Below are 17338 nucleotides of genomic sequence, written 5' to 3'. Positions count from 1 at the left end.
GGACGGAGACTGTGTCCTCCTGCCCATCAGGTAAGACCACGTAGGCGTACTGGGGGTTCGCATGAAGTAGGTGAACCCTCTCGACCATCGGGGAGTATTTATTGCTCCTTGCATGTTTCCAGAGCAGGATGGACTGTCAATACCACCAGGCCCTGGGGATGTCAGCCAAGCTGGTAGGGTGGTCCCAGTGGCAGACTTCCTGGGAAAAGAGAATAGGTGCTCGTGAGGGGTGGCATTGGTGGACGTACATAACAGGGAGCGGATGGAGTGGAGTGCCTCGGGGAGGACCTCCTGCCATCGAGAGACCAGCAAACCTATTGATTTAAGGGCTAGAAATGTGGCCTTCCACACTGTGGCATTCTCCCTCTCCACCTGTCCATTTCCCCGGGGATTATAGCTCATGGTCCTACTAGTAGCAATACCCCTAGCCAGCAGGTACCGGCGTAGCTCGTCACTCATAAAGGAGGACCCTCTATCACTGTGAACATAGCAGGGATATCCGAACAGAGTGAAGAGCTGGCACAGGGCTTTTATGACGGACGTGGTAGTGGTATTGAGGCAGAGGATGACAAAGGGGAACCGCGAGTACTCGTTGATTATGTTAAGAAAGTACACATTGTGGTCGGTGGAGGGAAGGGGGCCCTTAAAGTCGTCACTCAGTCGCTCAAAGAAGCGGGTGGCCTTCATAAATTGGGCCTTTTCAGGATGGTAGAAATGTAGTTTGCACTCAGCACAGACTTGGCAGTCCCTGGTCATCGTCTTGATTTCCTCAAGGGAGTAAAGCAGGTTCCGGGCTTTCACAAAATGGTAAAGTCGGGTGACCCCCGGGTGGCAAAGATCTGCAGGGAGGGCGTATAGCCGGTCGAGCTGTGTGCTGGCACATGTTCCCCGGGATAGGGCATCAGGGGGCTCATTGAGTTTGCCAGGCCAGTACAGGATATCATAGTTGTAGGTGGAGAGTTCTATTCTCCACCTCAAAATTTTATCATTTTTGATTTTGCCCCGCTGTTGGTTGCTGAACATGAACGTAACTGAGCGCTGGTCGGTCAGCAAGGTGAACTTTTTGCCGGCGAGATAGTGCCTCCAATGCCTAATAGCTTCCACTATGGCCTGGGCTTCTTTCCCCACCGTGGAGTGCCGAATTTCAGGGCCTTGAAGGGTACAAGAAAAGAATGCTACTGGCCTGCCTGCCTGATTGAGGGTAGCAGCCAGCGCGAAATCGGAGGCGTCACTCTCTACTTGGAAGGGAATGGTCTCGTCCACCGCATGCATCATTGCTTTGGCAATGTCCCCTTTAATGCAGCTGAAGGCCACGCGGGCCTTGACAGAGAGGGGAAAAGTGGTAGACTTGACCAGGGGCAGGCCTTGTCTGCGTAATGGGGGACCCTTTGGGCGTAATAGGAAAAGAAGCCCAGACACCTTTTGAGGGCTCTGAGGGTGGTGGGAGGAGGGAGTTCCAACAGCATACGGTCGGGGTCAGGGCCAATGACCCCGTTCTCCACGACATACCCAAGGATAGCAAGTCGGGTGGTTCCAAACACGCACTTTTCCCTGTTATAGGAAAGGTTATGAGCTTTGGCTGCTTGGAAAAATTGTTGGAGGTTGGCATCGTGATCCTGCCAGTTGTGACCACAGATGGTGATGTTATCCAGATATGGGAATGTGGCCTTCAGTTGGCACTGGTCCACCATCCGGTCCATTTCCCTCTGGAAGACACCAAATGGGTCGCGCAGGAAGTGATAGAGCCTGCTGCCTGCCTCGAAGGCAGTGTAGGGGCAGTCCTCTGGGTGGATGGGGAGCTGATGGTAAGTGGATTTCAGGTCTGTGGTCGAGTACACTTTGTACTGAGCTATCTGGTTGACCATATCCGCGATGCGGGGTAGGGGGTGCGCGTCAAGCTGCGTGAACCTATTGATGTTCTGGCTGTAGTCCACGACCATCTATTTTTCTCCCCATTCCGAAGGACCCTCCAAGGACTTGTGCTTGGCTCAATGATCCCCTCCCTGAGCAGCCACTGCACCCCCGCGCTGTACCTCCTGCATTTAGTTGCCACAGGTTTACAGTCGGGGTCAGGTTGGCGAACAGCAGTGGGGGAGGGACCTTGAGGGTGGAGAGGCCGCAAGTGGTGTCCATAGCGTGGCTGTTGGCATGGTGTTGGGTGGGATGTGCGGGTCGGTGTGTGTGTGGTCAGTAGCAGGGTATGTGACAAATTCCCACAGATCTGAGGATTTCTGACAGTGATTGGTGGGAGGGGCCCGTCATATTCCATTGTCACACTTTTCAGGTGGTTCTGGAAGTTGAGATCCATTAGCACAGGTGCACATAGTTGAGGCATGACCATCACTACCACCACCTTACCACATATACATGTCCCACCTACAATAGAGCTTGTGGGTCCAGGATAGGACTGTATATTCATCAAAGATCTCATCATTAAAGGAGTGGATGGTGTCATCAGATTTTGATGGACAACCCAAGAAGAGATGTGCAAGAACATGAGTGCTTGTGAGAGGGCATGTATAAAAGTGTGCATGAATGGGTGTGTGTGAGGAAAAAATGGTTAAGGATATGTGTGTTTATGCGTGTCTGTGCATGTACTGTATGTGCCTACATCTGATTGTGTGTGTTTGTATATTAATATATGCCTGTGTGTTTGTTTGCGCTTGAGTGGTTGAGCGTATTCATGTGTGCATGTGTGTGTGTGAGTGTGTTCAGCTGTGTTTGTGCATGTACGTGTCTCTCTGTAAGAGTGTGTTTGCATGTGAGTATATTAAGTTTAGTGTATGTGTGAGAGTGTATGAGTGGTTTTATGATTGTGTGTGTGTGTTTGTGTGCACATATCTGTGTTTGAGCCTGTGGGTTTGTGACCACGTGCTCACACGTAAGAGTTTGTATGAGTTTATGCATGTACTTGCATATGTGTAAGTCCATAAAACCATTAGACATAGGAGCAGAATTAGGCCATTCAGGCTATCGAGCCTGCTCCACCATTTCATCATGGCTGATGCATTTCCCTCTCAATCCCATTCTCCTGCCTGACTAATCAAGAATCTATCAACCTCTGCCTTAAATATACCAAAGCCACCTGTGGCAAAAAAATTCCACACATTCACCATCCTCTGGCAAAAGAAATTCCTCTTCAACTCAGTTCTAAACAGACATTCCTCTATTCTGAGTCTGTGCCCTCTGGTCCTAGACTTGCCTACCATAGAAAGCAGCCTCTCCGTATCCTCTCTATATAGGCTTTTCAACATTTGATAGGTTTCAATGAGATCCCATCTCATTCTTCTAAATTCCAGTGAGTAAGGAACTGAGCCATTATTCACTCTTCATATGATAAGCCTTTCATTGCCAGAATCATTCTCGTGAACCTCCCCTGAACCCTCTCCAGCGTCAGCACATCCTTTGTTAAACAAGGGGCCCAAAGCTGCTCACAATACTTCATGTGAGGCCTCACCAGTGTCTTATAAAACCTCAGCATTACATTTTTGCTTTTATATTCTAGTTCTCTTAATACAAACACTAACATTGCATTTGCCTTGCTCACCACTGCCTGAATCTACAAATTAACCTTTAAAGAATCCTGCATGAAGAGTCCCAAGTCACTTTGCATCTGACTTTTTGAATTTTCTCTTCATTTGGAAAATAGTTTATGCTTTTATTTCTTCTACTAAGTGCATGACCATACATTTCCTGACACTGTAATCCATTTGCCACTTCTTTGCCCATTCTCCTGCTCTGTCCAAGTCATATGTAGCTTCCCTGTTTCCTAAACACTACCTGCTCCTCCATCATCAGGCAAAAACCAGGTTCCAAAACAGGCAAAATCCAGAAACACGGAGTGCAGCAAAATCAGTTGTCAGCAGTCACAATGGCAGGCTAGAACAACTCGGGACAAACTGGCAGAGAATGTGAGTCAAGGCAGGGTTTAAATGGACCGGGTAATGAGTGAAAACAGAAACAGGTGAGTACCAGTGAGGAGATGTGGGTAATTGGCGAAAGTCCAATAAGGAAAGGGCTGGGTCAAAACCCACATGGCCAGGTGAGAGAAAGCAGAAATTAAGGGCTTTTGTGGTCCAGAGCTATCAGCAGAGGCCCTTTGACCCAGTGTTCAGGCCAGATCCTTAACACCCTTTCCCTTTGTACATACCTTCCCCAGAGAGATCCCAGTGGTCCAGAAATTTGAAACCCTGCCCCCTGCACCAGTTTCTCAGGCATTCATTCACCTGCCAATTCATCCTATTTTTACCCTCATTGGCACGTGGCATGAACAGCAATCCGGAGATTACTACCTTAGAGGTCCTACTTTTCAGCTTTCTACCTAGTTCTCTAAAGTCTCTCTTCAGGACCTCCTCCTTTTTCCTGCCTATGTCATTGGTGCCAATATGCACCAAGACTTGCTTACCCTCCCGCTTTAGAATGTCGCGGACCCGTTCTGATACATCCCTGATCCTGGCACCATATCATCTAGATCTGTCTATATTATGTCCATAGAATCTCATGTCTGCTCCGCTAACTATAGAATTCCCTATAATCATTGCAATCTTCTTCTCCCTCCTTCCCTTCATCGCCACAGCACCAGACCCAGTCGCTGTGCTCTCCCTGCCTATCCTGGAGGGTTGTTCCCCTCAACAGTATCCAGAATGGAATACTGTACTTATTATTGAGGGGTCAGCCACAGGGTACTCTGTACTGGATGGCCATTTCCCTTCCCCCTCCTGGCGGTCAGACCCCACTTGGAGTACTGTGCTCAGGTTTGGTCACCTCACTACAGGAAGGATGTGGAAACCATAGAAATGGTGCAGAGGGGATTTACAAGAATGTTGCCTGGAATGTGGAGCAAGCCTTATGAGAATAGGTTGAGTGAACTCGGCCTTTTCCCCTTGGAGCGACGAAGGATGAGAGGTGACCTGATAGTGGTGTATAAGATAATGAGAGGCATTGATCATGTGGATAGTCAGAGGCTTTTCCCAGGGCTGAAATGGCTAGCATGAGAGGGCACAGTTTTAAGGTGCTTGGAAGTAGGTACAAACGAGATGTCAGGGTTAAGTTTTTACACAGAGAGTGGTGAGTGTGTGGAATGGGCTGCAGGCAACAGTGGTGGAGGATGATACAATAGGGTCTTTTAAGAGACTCTTGGACAGGTATATGGAGTTTAGTAAAATAGAGGGCTAGGGTAACACTAGGTAATTTCAAACTTAAGGACATGTTCAGCACAGTTTTGTGGGCTGAAGGGCCTGTATTGTGCTGTAGGTTTTCTATGTTTCTATGTTCCTATTTTCCTGCTTCCTCCAATTTAGAGGTGACTGCCTCCCTGTAACTCCTATTTATCATCTCCTCAGTTTCCCTCAGTTTCTCCAAAGGTCACTGAGTGGCAGCTCCTGCTCCAGTTGCTTGACTCCTTCTCTGAGGAGCTGCAGTTTGGTGCACCTGGGGCAGATGTATTTATCCAGGAGGTGGAAGATCTCCCACAATTCCCACATTTCACATAAAGGATACAAAACAGCCCCTGGAGCCATCCTCACTGCTCTAACTAACAGATGAAGAATGAATAATGAAGAAGAAGAAATTTACCAGACCTGCACCACCCAACCTTATTCTCTTCAAAGCCTTCTGAAACAAACTCTGACACTGGTCCACTCACACAATGGCCACTCTGCTTCCCTCTGCCTTATTTTTATTTGCCCTTGCTAATGAATCTGTGGAATTTGTTGCTACGAATGTCTGTGCAGGCCAAGTCATTGGTTATAATTAAGGCAGAGGTAGATAGGTTCTTGATTAGCCAGGGCATCAAAGGGTATGGGGTAAAAGCAGGGTAGTGGGGATGACTGGAGGAATTGGATCAGCCCACGACAGAATGGCGGAGCAGACCCGTTGGGTTGAATGGCCTACTTCTGCTCATATATCTTATGGTCTTATAATTACAGCTGCATCGTTGTGAAAAACTGTAAATCTGAAAAAGGTCTTTTTTGTTAGTCTCTTACTCCCCAACCTGTGTGAGGCCTTCTGCGCTGATTCAACTGCGCATGTGTGTTTATGTGCAAAGGTGCTGCATTTGGGTCTGTGTATGACTGTGTTTGTGTGTGAATCCATGCACGATTGGATGTGCTGAATGAAGGTTTGTGTGTAATTGTATATGTTTGTGGTCGGTGTACAGGTGAATGTTTGTGTGTGTATGTGTGTGTGTGTGTGTGTGTGTGTGTGTGTGTGCGTGGGTGGGTGTTTATGAAAGAAGGAGGTTGAGTGTATGAACACACCGGTGTGTTTGTGTGTGTAAGTGAGTCTTTCAGTTTGTGCGTCTGTGTGAGTACATAGCTGGATTCAATGGACTGGAAATAGATATCCCACAGGAGAACCCTTTTGGAAGTATTGCAACTGTTACTCCAGCCTTCAATGACAGAATATCCCTGTAAATCCTCTCCACTTGCAGCACTCCCTGAATGGTTAAGTCATGCTCCAGTCCTCACAGAGCTGCCTTGGTGTTGTGTCGACAACAGCAGTGTGATCACACTGCCTACTTACAATACTGGGCATGTGGCCACTCTGTGTTAGCTTTCCCTTTGGTCCCACAGGGAAGTATAAGCACAAGGCCTTAATCCACACAGCACATGAGGAACAAAGGCCAATGGTAATGGATAAGAGACAGGATGAACTGTGTTCTGAAATTGTGGTAAGTGGCTGTTCAAATAAATATTTGTGCAACAGTTGTTGGAATATTAATCTGTGGGCTGAGAGGCAGTGCTTGGTGGTGCTGGAGGCTTTTGTGCAGGATTTTGTTTTAGCTGCAGATTGAAGTTCTTGTTATTATTTCTAAAATAGTCTTTATTCATAATGCATTGTCATCAAGAGTGATTTATTGTTTGCCATGCCTGTTTTAGACTGGGCCATACTCCCATAGTTTCATGTCCCTCCCTGCAGTGACCCTGAGCAGGAGATTAAAGGCAAGCCAACTTCTTCTTCTTGGGGAATTCAGAGATTTTCTTTAATTTCAACATTTATTGATTTCATCAGTTGAGCGGAGAATGACATTGAGGTTTCATTGAATTTTATGGCTTTTTAATGTGCAATTAAAATGTAATGTGTAATGCTTCAACTGAATTAGTTGAAGGATGAAACCAACTCTTTTCATCTAGCAAAAAGCACTATGGGGAAAATCAAAACAGAAACTTCAGATGCTGCAAATCTCAAATGAAAGCAGAACAAGCTGAAAACTCAGCAGGTCATGCAGCATCTGTGGGAAGAGAAACAGAGTTAACGTTTTGTGTTGACCTGGAACATTGACTTTTCCATTTTCCACAGATGCAGCTTGACCCACTGACTGTGTCCAGTATTTTCAGTTTTTTTATTTTAAAATGCATACAAGTGCCTTGGTATAGTATTGTTCTTGAGGCATGTTGTGGGCTTTACTTGAATCTGTTCTTCTTCTGTACACCTCCCTCAGTTATATGTCTCCTGCTCCTGGTCACATAGTAGGCAAGTGGGCCTTCCCTTTACATTTCAAGGCTCCAGCATAATGACATTCAAAGTGGAGTCAAATATATATACATGTGTACAAAGAAAACGGGCACATACCATTAGAGACACAATGTTCACAAGGTAAACATCAATTAAACATTAATTACACAAACTTTTCCCAGAAGAATCACATTTGGAGCTTAAAAAAATCCCATTTACTGTAGTGCAAAGTGGTCAAATTGGTCATAGAATATAGAAATTTACAGCACATGACAGGCTTTTTGGCCCACAATGTTGTGTCAACCATATAACAGACAGACAGACAGACTTTATTGATCCCGAGGGAAATTGGGTTTTGTTACATCTGCAGCAACCAAGAATAACGAAGAAATATAGCGATATAAAACCATAAATAATTAAATAATAATAAGTTAATCATACCCAGTGGAAATAAGTCCAGGACCAGCCTATTGGCTCAGGGTGTCTGACACTCCGAGGGAGGAGTTGTAAAGTTTGATGGCCACAGGTAGGAATGACGCTCAGTGTTACATCTTGGTGGAATGAGTCTCTGGCTGAATGTACTCCTGTGCCTAACCAGTACATTATGGAGTGGATGGGAGTCATTGTCCAAGATGGCATGCAACTTGGACAGCATCCTCTTTTCAGATACCACCATCAGAGAGTCCAGTTCCACCCCCACAACATCACTGGCCTTACGAATGAGCTTGTTGATTCTGTCAGTATCTGCTACCCTCAGCCTGCCCAGAACACAACATCAAATATGATAGCACTGGCCACCACAGCCTTGTAGAACATCCTCAGCATCGTCCAGCAGATGTTAAAGGACCTTAGTCTCCCCAAGAAATAGAGACGGCTCTGACCCTTCTTGTAGACAGCCTCAGTGTTCTTTGACCAGTCCAGTTTATTGTCCATTCGTATCCCCAGGTATTTGTAATCCTCCACCATGTCCACACTGACCCCTTGGATGGAAATGGGCATCACTGGTGCCTTAGCCCTCCTCAGCTCCACCACCAGCTCCTAACCTACTCTAGAGACTGTCTAGAACTTCCCTAGCGCATAGCCCTCTATTTTTCTAAGCTCCATGTACTGATCTAAGAGGCTCTTAAAAGACCCTATTGTATCTGCTTCGATGATTGCTGCCAGCAGTGCATTCCATGCACCCACCACTTTCTGTGTCAAAAACTTCCCCCTGACATCCCCTCAGTACCTGTTTCCAACACCTTAAAACTATGCCATTTCAGCACTCGGAAAAAGCCTCTGGCTATCCAAACGATCAATGCCCCTCATCATTTTATACAGCTCTATCAGATCACTTCTCATCCTCCATCGCTCCAAGGAGAAAGGGCCAGGTACACTGATAGTACTGTTGTACTGTTGAAGTGATGAAGGTCATGCAGGAACGAATGGCTGAGGGAAATAGCTGTCCTTGAACCTGGCAGTGTGAGATTTGAGGCCTCAGTACCTCCTGCCCAATGATAGTTGCATGGCCTGGATGTTGTCTTTTTCAGGCAGGATTTCTTGTACTTACTACCCGGAGTAGGGAGGGATGTGTCTGTGATATTTTCCACAGAATCCACTGCTCTTTGCAGTTTCTTACATTTCTACACATTCATTTTGCTGTGTCAGACCATGATGCAAACAGGATACTTTCAACAATACATCTGTAAAATTTTTTTAGTGTGTTTTGTGATATATCAAACCTCCAAATCCTTCTAAGAAAGTAAAGACTCTGGTGCCCCTTCCTTGTGATCGTATGTGCTGGGTCCAGGACAAGAAATTACACCTTCCTCCTGCCCTTCTCCCGTGCCTTGCAACCATTTTGTTGTGTGCTATGCTGCAATCAAAGATGAGGAATTGGCATTTATTGCAGGGTATGTGAAGTCTGTGATCTTCTTTTCAGGTCCTCATGGCCTCTGATCATTAACGTATCAAAAACACAGGACTCCATTTTAATAAGCCATTTACAAGCCTGGCCCCAAGTGGCTCTAGTCACTCATACAGGAACAGACAAAAATAACACCTGTGCAGCCTACTTTAATGCTTTTTAAAGTCTAACAATCTAAGTCATGTATTACTCTGCTCTCTCCCTCCCTCCGCCAGCTCTAGCTTTGTCCATCCACATCCACTGACCTGCCTGACTCATTCACTCCCCAGTCAGCCACCCACCAACTACTCCTCTCCAATGATGTATCTGCCCAATTCATTTCAGGCCAAAGACCTACCTGCCTAATCCATCTCAATCAAATAGCTGCCTGATTCACCTTCATCCAATGAATTCCTCTGTGATCCACGTCCACCCAATAACCAGCTTTCCCAATCCATCCCTATCCAATGACCGACCTGCCTGATCAATTTCCAGCCAATGAACAGCCTTCCTGACCCAACTGCACCCAATGACCTGCTGTACTTGCCATCTACCATCTTTCTGGCTTCTTGGGAATTTCCAGCAGTTTCTGATTTCATTTTGGATTTCAGCACCTGTGGGTCTTTCTTGTATGCTTTTATTTACTGAAGGAATGAATTTCTTTCTGCATAAGGCAGAGTCTGTACTGTCACAGTGAGTTGTTGAAGTGGGCATTTAAAAAGTGGCTAAATGATTAATGTAGATTAACATAACTGGAGAATATACCAACCCTATATGAATATTGCATTCACACTGTTCAGTTCTGTCTTTTTCTTAAAGGGATTTAGATACAGTTACATTAAATAGTGCTGCTGCCTCACCACTGATTAGGGAGTTTTCTGGAGTTATGTGTATATAGCAGATATTAATTCAAACAAGAACCAGGCTTTAACTCTTATGGTAAATGTAAGTAAGTTCAATAAACTTGGAATTTTCAAGGAAACTTAATTTTTTTGTAAATTGCAAGCAGTAAATTGAAGTTACAAACACAGGTTGCTGCACAGACTAAGAGATCACATGTGCACCAATCTACTCTCCCGAGAGGTTTCCTACTTCATTTCTTGATCTGGGTTCTGCAGGAATAATTTCAGACTTTAGCTTCATTACATTGGTCTTAATTCCAACAGATTATGTTAGAATATGGTTAATAGAGATGGAATTTTGTAGTAACCAAGCTGTAGAAACTGAAAATAATGATTTCGTGTTGGTCTAGATGCATTCACAGCATAACATTATGATCAGGTCTATAAGGTCTGGAGGGTATCTGAGAAAGTTATTGGATCAGCGGATCTGTCTTGGAACCACCATGTACAGTTAGTGCCATCACAAAATAAACACAGTAGCACCTCTACTTTTTTTTAGAACTTTGTGCAGACACAGCATGTCATCTAAAAACTTTGACAAACTTCTATAGATGCCCAGCTGAGAGAATCCAGACTGGTCGCATCTCGGCCTGATATAGAAACGCTAAAGTCCAAGAATAGAAAGCCCAATTCATTACAGGCAAAGCCCTCCCACAAAAAAGCAGCATCTATCAAGGACCCCACCATTCAGGCTGTTGCCATTGAGAGAAGTTACGGGAGCCTTGGGTCCCATGGCACCAGATTCAGGGACAGTTATTATCTTTCACCCTTCAGACTCCTGAAACAGCATGGATAATTACTCTCATAGAACATAAAAATAGAAACCTACAGGGCCTGTAATGTGCTATAGATCTGTTCTATGTACACTCACCTCAACTCTGAAATAATTCCACAACCTATAGATTCTTTTTAAAGGATCTTACAGCTCATGTTCTCAATTATTTTGCTTTATTCATTTATTCCTCTATTTGCCTATATCTATCCACCTATCTCTTTATTTATTTATTGATTTATTCACTTGTATTTTTCCCTCAGCTCAAGCTGGTAAAATCTGAGGTATGGGCATAGCCAAGCACACTCATTTCTCAATTGTTATGGTGCGTAGACCTAATTGTTTAATGCTCTTGTGTAGTGACTTTGGGATGATACCTGTGTAGATATTACTATTCAGCCAAAGTATACCCTGTTCATGTTCCAAAGTCCAATTTCCTCTTTTAATTTAGCATATTTCTGGGTGTTTTTCCTTTATTGATTTCTGTATGCTGTGTGCATTTAGACTGGTTATATCTATTAAGTGACTTGTTCTTGCTTGTTAATGCTATAATATTTTATCTGGACAGTTATAATGGATTGTCCTAACTGTAACAACGGATTGGTCGTAATATAATTTGTAAGGTTCTGACTTTAAAGTTGGATTAGGCTTGTATTTATAGTAAGGTATGGTGTATTTTATGAGTTTTTATTTTAAAGCAAGATTTTGGTGAATGATGCTTGCCACTTAATTGTGCCAGTGTAAGTAATCAGATTGAGTTAACCCTGTAATGCGTTAAATTCTTTCTGGTTTTTATTGACATTTTCTGCATTTATCATTTTGAATTTGTTGGCCTTTTATTATGTATTTTGATAATTTTTTTTGTATTAACCACCTGGTCCTGTATTGCCACAAAGAAGCCCTCTGTTTCTGTGAAAAGGTCTCCAATTTTGAGCCAGACATTTGATGCTTTCTTGTCGACATCTAGTCTGCTCAGATCATGAGAATGCTTTTCCATTTGTTCACGTTTTCTTCTATTTCTGGATTGCTTTTTCATTTAAGTTATCCAGTCCAAAGTTCATGTTTATATCTTTCAGAAATAGTTACACTATTTGAATTAATTGTTTTAGTTTTACTGATGAAAGAACGTATAATTTCAAATCATCCATGTATTGAACGTATATTAAAGTATAATACATTTGCTATTTCTGATTTGTTGCCCAATTTTTGTCTGGTTCAGTAAATTGGAGAGCATGTTTAAAGCTAAACAAAACCATAGGGGGCTTAGAGAGTCACCCTGGAAAATGCCTCCATTTATTTTGATACTGATGGTTATTACTCTTTGGTTGTTAAGAGATAGGGTGATTATAGTACTCCAATGCTTCATCAGATGTTGAGGGAATTGCACAAGTATTGGGTGTAGTTTATATATATTAAGAACTTCTATTAGACATGAGTATGGAACAGAATCTAAAGCTTCTTAGTAGTCAATATAGCAACATGAAAGATCTCTGCTTTTCCACTGGGCTTGTAGAATCTATTATCTGTTGTTCTTTACATCCTTTCATTCCTTTACAGCATTCTTTCTGCTCTTCTGTAAGGATATTGTGGTTATCTCAGTGAGTGGTGATTAGTTGTGAGATGCATGAGTTATGAGCGGTGATTAATATATTTGTGGCCTAAGGTAGAAGGAGTCAATTTTAGAAAACCTAGCACATTTATTTTTCAACATCGTCCCTTCCTACATTTACACATTTAGTCCAGTGGTCATGGAGCATACGGATCTTGGAGCTCCAGAAAGTGTCCACGGCAGGGGTGATTGATAAGTTCGTGGCCTAAGGTAGAAGGATCCTTTTTTTGTCTTTTACTATACCTAGTGTAGTAAATGGCCGTTGTGAGTTCTTCATGCCGGATGTTGGTGTCCTGGGAGACTCAGAGTCTCCCAAGGAACTACATCTGCATGAAGTGCATCCAGCTGTAGCTCCTTAAGGACTGTTAGGGATCTGAAGCAGCAGCTGGATGACCTTTGGCTTGTATGGGAGACTGAACAGATAATTGATCAGAGTTGCATGTAAGTAGTCACCTCTAAGTTGCAGGAGGCGAGTAACTGAGTGACTTTCAGGAGAAATGGAAATGCGAATAGGCATTTAGCACATTCCCCTCAATAATAAGTATACTGTTTTTGATGTTGTGGTGGATGACCTCGCCTACAGAGGTTTTGAGCACTGAGCATGTGTTCGTGGTGCAAAAAGGAAAGGGGGAGAAGAGGAGAGCGGTAGTGATAGGGGACTCGATAGTCAGGGGAAAAGACAGGAGACACTGTGGACATTAATGGGATACCAAAATGGTATGTTACCTCCTAGGTGCCAGGGTCTGGGATGCCTCGGATCACATCCACAAAATTTTGGAGGGGGAGGGGGAGCAGCCCGATGCCTTAATACATAATGGTACCAAAGACATAGGAAGGAAAAGCAAAGAGATGCTCAAGAGAGAATTTAGAGAATTTGCAGAAAGCTGAGAAGCAGGACCTCCAGGGTAGTAATTTCTGGATTGCTACCTGTGCCATATACCAGTGAGGGTAGAAACAGAATGATTTGGTAGAAGAATGTGTGGCTGAGAAACTGGTGCAGGACTTCAGGTTCTTCGAACATTTGTATCTATTTTGGGGGAGGTATTGTGGCGACCCATTTCCTGGCACATCCGAACCGACTCACAATTAGATAGCCTACGGGGGTTTGCGAGCACAGAGCTTTGGAGCCTCTGCGCCATGGGGGGCAGGTTGAGGGAGGCTTAAAAGTGAGGCTGAAGATTTCGAATAAAGTTTTTTCCTTCGACTGCAGTTACCGACTCCGTGTCGTAATTTTAGCGCTGCGTGTAGCACACCGCTACAATTGGTGACCCCGACAGTCCAAACGATTTTTGGACCAGAAATGACCGACGCCGCCTCTGTTCATGCGGTTTCGTTGAAACTGCCGGGTTTCTGGACATAGCGCCCGAACCTATGGTTCCAGCAAGCCGAAGCCCAATTCCACGTTCGCCAGATCACCTCAGAAGACACCCGCTACTACTACGTGGTGAGCTCCCTCGACCAGGACACAGCGGCCCAGGTCGCGGAGTTCGTACAGTCGTCCCCGGCAGACGGCAAGTACACGGAATTCAAAGCCCTGCTCCTCAGGACTTTTGGACTCTCACGGCGCGAGCGGGCTGCCCGTTTACTGCACCTGGATGGCTTGGGCGACAGACCTCCATCGGCTTTAATGAATGAGATGTTGTCTCTCGCCGATGGACACACACCCTGCCTCATGTTTGAGCAGGCATTCCTGGAGTAGCTGCCCGAGGACATACGCTTCCTGCTGTCCGACGCGGATATCAGTGACCCCTGGAAGGTGGCAGCCCGGGCGGACTTGCTGTGGAATGCCAAAAAGGTGAGCGGGGCGTCCATCGCACAGATCTCCCAGCCACGCTCCCGGCAGCAAACCAGTCCAGGCCCGGCCGCAGAGCCCGCCAACCCCCGGCCCAATGAACACTGGTGCTTCTACCACCAGCGGTGGGGCGCAGAAGCCCGCCGTTGTCGCCCGCCCTGCAAGTTCCCGGGAAACGCCAGGGCCAGCCGCCGCTGATGGCTACGGCGGCTGGCCATCGGGATAGCCTCCTGTATGTGTGGGATAGAAGGTCGGGACGCCGGTTTTTGGTCGATACTGGGGCTGAGATCAGCGTTTTACCTCCGACGAGTTACGACACCCGCAGCAGGGCACCGGGTCCCCCCCTGAGCGCCGTGAATGGCAGCACAGTAACGACCTATGGCACCCGTCAGGTGCAGCTACAGTTCGGCTCCAGCCAGTTCACGTGGGACTTCACACTGGCCGCCGTAGCCCAACCGCTTCTGGATGCGGATTTTTTGCGGGCTCACAGCCTACTGGTCGACCTGCCCAGGAAGAGACTGGTACACGCCGAGACCTTTCAGACGTTCTCCCTGGGTACAGCCCAGTTGCCAGCCCCTCACCTCGGCTCCATCACGCTGTCCGACAACGACTTCACCAGGGTCCTGGCGGATTTCCCATCGGTTCTGGCACCGCAGTTCACAGCGGCCATGCCCAGGCACGGTGTACAGCACCACATCCCGACCCAGGGACCACCCCTCCACGCCCGCGCTCGGCGGCTTCCCCCGGACAAGCTCCGACTGGCAAAGGAGGAGTTCCAGAGGATGGAGGAATTGGGGATCATCCGGCGGTCCGACAGCCCATGGGCCTCCCCCCTGCACATGGTGCCCAAAGCGACGGGAGGCTGGAGACCGTGCGGCAACTACCGCAGGCTGAACGAGGCTACCACACCGGACCGCTACCCTGTGCCGCACATTCAGGACTTCGCAGCAAACCTGCACGGCGCACGGATCTTCTCCAAGGTAGACCTCGTCCGGGGATACCATCAAATCCCGATGCATCCTGACGACGTCCCCAAAAGGGCTCTCATCACCCCGTTTGGCCTTTTCGAGTTCCTCCGCATGCCGTTCGGCCTGAAGAATGCCGCACAGACGTTCCAGCGGTTAATGGACGCGGTGGGACGGGACCTGGACTTCGCGTTCATCTATTTGGATGACATCCTCATAGCCAGCGGCAGTCGTCAGGAGCATCTGTCCCACCTCCGTCAACTCTGCGCCCGACTGAGTGAGTACGGTCTTACAATCAACCCTGCCAAATGCCAGTTCGGACTCGATACCATTGACTTCCTGGGCCACAGGATTACTAAAGACGGGGCAACCCCTCTGCCCGCTAAGGTAGATGCGGTCCGCCACTTTCCCCGACCCACCACGATCAAAGGCCTTCAGGAATTCGTAGGTATGGTCAATTTCTACCGCCGCTTCCTCCCTTCAGCTGCCTGGATCATGCACCCCCTGTTCGCCCTGATGTCGGGTCCGAGCAAGGACATTACCTGGGACGAGGAGTCCGCCGCCGCTTTTGTTCAAACGAAGGAGGCTTTGGCGAATGCCGCAATGCTAGTACATCCCAGAATGGACGCCCCTACCGCCCTCACAGTGGACGCATCAAACACGGCAGTCGGTGGGGTGCTGGAGCAGCTCATCGCAGGTCGCTGGCAACCCCTGGCATTTTTCAGCAAACACCTGCGACCACCCGAGCTCAAGTACAGTGCTTTCGACCAGGAACTGTTGGCGCTCTACCTGGCAATCCGGCATTTCAGGTACTTCCTAGAAGGTCGGCCCTTCACCGCGTTCACGGACCACAAACCGCTTACCTTTGCGTTTACGAAAGCGTCCAACCCCTGGTCGTCCCGCCAGCAACGCCACCTGTCCTACATCTCTGAATACACGACGGATGTCCGGCACGTCTCGGGTAAGGACAATGTCGTGGCGGATGCGCTCTCTCGCCCTACCGTTCATGCCCTTTCCCAAGGGGTAGACTTTGAGGCGCTGGCAGAGGCGCAGCAGGCGGATGAGGAGATCCCGAGTTACAGAACCGCAGTCTCCGGTTTGCAGCTCCAGGACCTCCCCGTAGGCCCGGGTGAGAGGACCCTACTCTGTGTCGTCGCCACCGGCCAGCCCCGTCCCGTCGTCCCAGCACCTTGGCGGCAACGCATTTTCGACTCCATTCATAACTTGGTGCACCCCTCCATCAGGACAACTGTCCGGCTGGTCTCCAGCAGGTTTGTTTGGCACTGACTCCGCAAACAGGTCAGTGAATGGGCCAAAACGTGCATGCACTGCCAGACGGCCAAGGTGCAGCGGCACACCAAAGCCCCACCGCAGCAGTTCCATCCCGCCCACCGGCGTTTCGACCACATTCATGTGGATATCGTGGGCCCCCTGCCAGTGTCGTGCGGAGCGCGGCACCTCCTGACTATTGTGAACAAGATGGCCAGAGGCGGTCCCGCTCACTGACACCACCTCCGAATCTTGCGCCCGAGCCCTGATCGCCACCTGGATATCTCGCTTTGGTGTACCAGCCCACATTACCTCCGACAGAGGCGCCCAGTTCACCTCCAGCCTGTGGTCAGCTATGGCCAGCCTTTTGGGGACTCAGCTGCACCACACCACTGCCTACCACCCACAGTCGAACGGGCTAGTGGAGCGTTTCCACCGTCATCTGAAGTTGGCCCCCATGGCCCGCCTGCGAGGAGCCAACTGGGCGGACGAGCTTCCCTGGGTCCTACTCGGCATCCGCACAGCGCCCAAGGACGACCTGCACACCTCGTCGGCCGAGTTGGTATACGGCGCGCCCCTGGTCGTCCCCGGGGAGTTCCTACCAGCCCCAAGGGGGCAAGAGGAAGATCCCGCAGCAGTCCTGGGCAGACTACGCGAGAAGCTCGGTAACCTGGCCCCCATACCCACTT

Source organism: Hypanus sabinus, chromosome 20 (assembly GCF_030144855.1).
Source record: "Hypanus sabinus isolate sHypSab1 chromosome 20, sHypSab1.hap1, whole genome shotgun sequence".
NCBI lineage: Eukaryota > Metazoa > Chordata > Chondrichthyes > Myliobatiformes > Dasyatidae > Hypanus > Hypanus sabinus.
This window is presented reverse-complemented; position numbering follows the sequence as displayed.